This window comes from Zingiber officinale, unplaced genomic scaffold, assembly GCF_018446385.1.
Source record: "Zingiber officinale cultivar Zhangliang unplaced genomic scaffold, Zo_v1.1 ctg133, whole genome shotgun sequence".
Classification (NCBI taxonomy): domain Eukaryota; kingdom Viridiplantae; phylum Streptophyta; class Magnoliopsida; order Zingiberales; family Zingiberaceae; genus Zingiber; species Zingiber officinale.
In genome coordinates, this window is record NW_024589829.1 from 654,991 (window position 1) to 660,980 (window position 5,990).

At 36.0% G+C, this 5,990-nt stretch overlaps 1 long non-coding RNA gene across 1 annotated transcript; it reads right to left on the bottom strand.

Moving 5' to 3' along the window:
- Nucleotides 1–235: 235 nt before the first annotated feature.
- On the bottom strand, nt 236–5,984 carry LOC122036134. Its single transcript, XR_006127322.1, has 2 exons — nt 2,038–5,984; nt 236–642 (listed from the first exon to the last, which is right to left on the bottom strand). It is a non-coding gene; the product is annotated as an uncharacterized LOC122036134 (long non-coding RNA).
- Nucleotides 5,985–5,990: the final 6 nt, after the last annotated feature.

Here is a 5,990-nt window from a genome sequence, read left to right on the forward strand (position 1 = left end):
TTCGCTGCTGTTGCTGGTCATTACTACCCTGTGCACGCCATGACACTTCTCCACCACCCATAGCAGCAGATGCTTGAGCATAATATTCTAGAGCTAATTCAAAGGTGTTTGTTCTTTGTCTATAAGTTTGTATAGAGACAAAGGTGTTGTGTTTTAAAATATTTGTTTCTTTAGAAGGGTAGATTTGTAATAAATTATTCTGTCTTTCTTGTTAATCTCTTCAAAGAAATAGTGCTTAATGAAATTATCATATTTTTCTTTCAGCTCAAGGAAATTAAAAGAGACTAGTTCATTATTTCTCTCCCTTAACATTCAATCCTCTATCTTCTCTAAAGGAGCAATATTTTTAAAACTAAACCAAGCAAGGAACTTAAGGTCCTGCTGTTTTGCTGGTTGAATTGACCAATCTGGTTCATCCAGGTGACCTTCACTAATAAAACAAAATCAGTTAGACTTCCAGTTCCCAACTTGACTAATTGAACTTATCAGTTCCATCTGCGTTCAAAAACACCACTTTTGGTCATTGAAAGGGAGCGCAACCAAAGTAATAGGTTCCTGAGGAGCAAAATAGTGGGCAGCACGTGACAATTCAGCAACTATCTTTGCTTCGTTGTAGTAGCCTGTTCTTAGACAATAATAAATCTGCATAAGACAAACAAGACAAATAATACCTAGTTAATACAAATACAATATAAAGTATACCAATATTTTCCTCAACTACAGTGTGTAGCTAAAGCAAATTGGCAACAGAAAATATAACTACCAGTCAGGAATGCCAAAAATTGGAATGTGGTCATTATAACGCAAGGAAAGCAACTACTAGTGCAAAGACTCAACCACATTTATTAATTTAATAGTTGAAATTGAATTCATTATCATTTACGTAACCATTGATACAATTCTAATGAATACAAGACAACCAACAAGATTTATCGGAGAACATTTTACCCACCAAATGATCGTGTGTCATATAAAGAGTATGAAAATACTTTTGTGTTACTTTTCATTAATGTTTGCATACTAAAACTCTCTAAAGGTCTATTTGTCATCTACTTGCAGCAGTGGCATCAACACATAAAAAAATCTATTCGTAGGACTAATATCCTAGAAAGTTATACTAGGAATCATAAATATCATAGTATTCTCAGAAAAAATGTGGAGTGTTTACATTATAACATGTGAAATGTCAAACTAAATATATTATACAAAAATACCCAGATTGAAACAAATTTTCTTTCGGAATCATAGGTGGTGAATCTCAGAAAACCCACCTATTCTATGGGCTCTGGCATCATTATTTTCAGGAAATTAGACCATGGTGTAGGAATAATCATAAATACAAGATTTTAGGATTTAGTTCCATTCCAGCAACACGGGAATCAAGAATCTGTAAGCAAACATAAATTGAGTTTGGAGTGCTTTCTCAACGTGCTTTGAAAGCCAAAGCACTTTAGGAGTTAATTATAGTGTTTGATAAACTCATGTTCAAAATGCTTTTACCAGAGCTGTTTTACTAATATATAGGAGAGTGCTTCCAGAAGCTATAGTAATATTTAAAAACAGTGATCACATAAGATATTACATTATATATCAACAAAATGAGATGTAAATTTAATTATTTCTTTATACTTTCAATTAATAATATACTGTATTCTTATTATGTAACCATTGTTTTGCTTACAGTGAAAAGTGTTCCTAAATTACATTACCAAACACTATAAACTATAAAGCTTAACAAAGCAATTTTCAGGTATAGTTACTGAACAGTAAATTTCACAGAATGCAGTTTAGCAAACAAGTGCATTTTCTAAATGTTCTTTTAAAATGCAAATGCAATGTCAAACCAAGTCATAGGATGAGTGGATTCAATTGAAACCATTGATTCATGCTAATTCCCATTCCATACTATCTATATGACAACCTCAACATTCTTGCTAGGCATAACCTGTCAATAGGCCCATAAAACCACTATAAAGGCACCATGTGCATTGATACCATGGAGAACAGCAAGAAAAATGAATTAACAATTCAACGAACCCAGAGAAATGCCTGGATCTTTTCCCGGTTGTCAACAGCTCCACCTAGAGCAGCATAAACCCAAAAAGCAGAAAAGGCATGCTAATCATATTGATAAAAGAAAATACACCAAATAGAGCATAATCAAACAAATAAAAACAATATTCGACCCTCATTCTCAAGATACTATTGGAAACAAAAAAAGACAAGAAATAAGCATCCTAGTACAAGAAAACAGCAAACGATTTTCATGTTTGCATTAGGAAACCTATGACATTTATTATGAGAAAAATTCCAGTTTATTAATATTGAACTGACAAAAATTAGAAAATAATACACTTAGAAAAAAAAGGAATTTTTTGAGCTTATATTAGGATATTTGAATTGCCACTATGACAATCTCATCACTGCCATAAGCACCATGTCCGTCACTCAGACTCGCATAAACAAAACCCCCATTAAGAATATTACAGCAGCAACTGTGCAATCAACACTATTGTTGAGATATTTAAAAATGGGACAAGGATAACCTAAACCTATTAGATTAGGAAACAAAACAAGAGAATTAACTGCATGGTAAGGTTCCTTCAAAAGATTGTCCAAAATAATTTCTTGAGGCAGAAAAATACAAGTCAAAACTACAGTCCAAACTATGTGAGGAATGAAATTTCAACTGACCCAAAAAAACAACAAATCCAGATGCCTTGCAATGCATAGAAAATTCTAAATAACACATATAATTATTAATTGTACGTTCTAAAAAACTGGGCTGTAAGTCTACCCATAATGGTATATCCTTCCAACAATAACCATTCACGGAAGGATGATACCTGTGCAGGATGGGCTTTTATGGTATCAAGGATATATTTCTCATGGCCCCACTCAAGATGGTGTCTTGCACCTGTTATGAGAATCATTTTCCTTGACAATTTATGATGATAATTTAAATATTCACCCACTAATGCCTGCATGAAATACCATCAAGAAAATTATTGAAGGATTTGTATAACATGTCCATGATAAAAAGAAACCAGATTACAATAATTGATTGTTAGTCACTACTAGCACAGATGAATGCCCTTGGCAATCTCCAGTAACTAAAAGGCATACCTGGGTGAGGTGCCATATTTGCTGTAAGGTAACTGACTTACTACCAGAAAAATCGAGATTCAGATTCTCATAAGCTGTTTTGAAAGCTATAGCAGGTTCGCCAAAATATGAAATCAATTAATGCGGTGACACAAAATCATGCAAAAATTAAGATAGAACTAGTCATGCAGCGAGATAATTTAGTCAAAATGGCATAGGAATTGAGGAGTTACTAAATCTATTATGTTCAATTGTAAAACTCAAAACTACTCTTAGATAATTTCTACTAGAGACAAAATAAGAAGTGTTCTACTGGAAAACATTATCTTATTTTAAAAAGTAATCCACGTGCCCTGGCCTCATTTAGACTACTCACTATCTCAGCATATACTGTAACTTTCTTATCTCTATTGGCTTATTAGCTAGAGCCACAATTTTTTTTTTAATGGCAAAAGGAATATTATATCTGTAGAAAAAGAAACCAAACAAGGAGGGGGGCCAAACCTAACCTCCTTGATTGGTCTACACACGACTATGCCAATTTACATGACACTCTCAAGTAAGGCAAACCATTTCTATCCATTCTACAAATACCAAAAACAGACCTATCTACCTCATGACCAGACAAAACCCTTTCCATAGAGAAACTAAATGTCTGATTTGCCAAATAATCTGCCGCTGCATTTGCCTCTCTATACACATGAGAATACCGAATATGATGCTTCACTATGAGTCCTTTGATTTTATTGATTAGATTTCTCAACTCCCAACCAACACAAGAAGATTGGATAGCCTTCAACGCCACCATAGAGTCTGACTCCAACCAAATTGGGAGATATTGATTTGCAATGCACAATTCCAAACCATTTAGAATCCCAAACAATTCAGCTCTTAAGTTTGAACCCTCCCCTATCACACCATGTATAGCTCTCACCACCATACCCTCATGATCACGCACAATAGCACCATAAGAAGAAATTCCAGGATTTCCTTTGGCACAACCATCCAAATTCAGCTTGAAGCCCCAATTTGGTTTCCTCTAACAGACCACATCAATGGCATTAGTAGTTATCCCTTTCACATTCATCCCCATCACACTAGCAGCAAAGACATATCCCTTCCAATGTCTGTTCTTGATAATTCCTGCAGCCATACCAAAAAATATTTATATTCTGGGACCTTATCTTCATGGTGCTTAGATTCATTCCTAGCCCTCCACAAAGACCATAGTATCAGGAAGGGAATCACCTCCCTTGCATGCCCCAACGACCATTCTCTGTCACCTTTCCGGCTCCCAAAACAACTCTGCCTTCTCACACCAAGCAAAATATAGCCTTGTTTCCCTAGCTACTGTTCCATCAAAGAACAAGTGAGACCAATATTCCAACCCATCACAGAATTGATACTACGAGGTAAGACATATACCTCTTTTCTGCAACACCTCATCAACCGGTAATCTGCTTTTTAGGAATCTCCACATAAACACAGCAACATTTGGATTCAGCAAACTGCTCCAAACTGCCACCCAAATCCCACCTGACTCCTGTCCCCGCCTGACCTTCTCCCAAGAAGATTTCAGAGAAAATTTCCCATCCGCAGCTGGTTTCCAGATCATCTAATCAATTGCTCCATGAATGGAAACCGTTCCAGACACTTCAGCAGCTAAATCAGCAGATAGAATAGTTAACAGCTAATTCAAACTCCACCCCTGCTCATCCATGTAATCTGAAACCAAATTATCTGCAGAAACCTCACTAAACAGGAACAAAGGCCCCCTGTCAAGCCAAGTATCATACCAAAAATTTACTTGTCCCTTACCCAAGCTCCAACCAATCAGCTTTTCAGCAACTTCTCTAATTTTTATCAGCCTCTTCCACCAGGGTGATGCATTCCTTTTGGAGAAACTATAACTGGATACTTACTCCCACAGTATTGCTGCTGCAAATACTTTGACCAGGGTGTATTTTGTTCCCTGAATCTAGCCCACAATCTCACTGAAACCGCAGTAGCTACATCAACTAGCCTTCTCACACCCAAACCTCCTTCCTTCTTAGGTTTACAAATATCAGGCCAGACAATCCAGTGTATTTTCCTTTTTGAGCTCAAAGACCCCTAAAAGAAGTTAGCAAACAAACTCTCAAGTTGATGAAGAACACAAAGGGGAGACATTAATACTTGAAGCATATAAACCAGCAGAGAACATAACACGCTTTGTATCAGAAACAGCCGACCACCATGAGAAAGCTTTGCAATATTCCACCCAAGAAGCTTCTTTCTCACCTTTTCTATCAATGGCTAGAAATGAACTGCTTTTCTAACCCCTGCTACTATTGGCACACCCAAATAGAATATAGGAAAAGCACCTTCAGAAAATCCAGTAACTAATACAATCTTCTATCTCCTAGCCACTGAAATACCCTTTGAAGGAAAGAAGAAACTCTTACCTACATTACTTCTTGTCCAGAGCATGCCAAAAAAAAGTCCAAAAAACTTTTAACCCGTTTGATACCATTTATAGAACCATTCATTAGTATCATAATATCATCTGCATAGACCAAATGAGAAACCCTATACTCACATCCAGATGACAGATATAATTGAGTATACCTGCAAAAAAGAAGATCCAATCCTCTAGACAAGAATTCAGCCGCAATGATGAACTACAAAGGAGAAATTGGATCCCCTTGTCTAAGTCCTCTCTTGGAATGAAAAAAAACCCAATAAGCTGCCATTGATTCTCACAAAAAAACTAACAGTCCTCTATGCATCTCCTGATAATGTCTAAGAACTTCAGAAAAACCAAAAGCCCTAGTTACCTTGTATAAAAAACTCCATTGGATTCTATCATATGCTTTAGCCATGTCAAGTTTAAAAATTAAATTGTC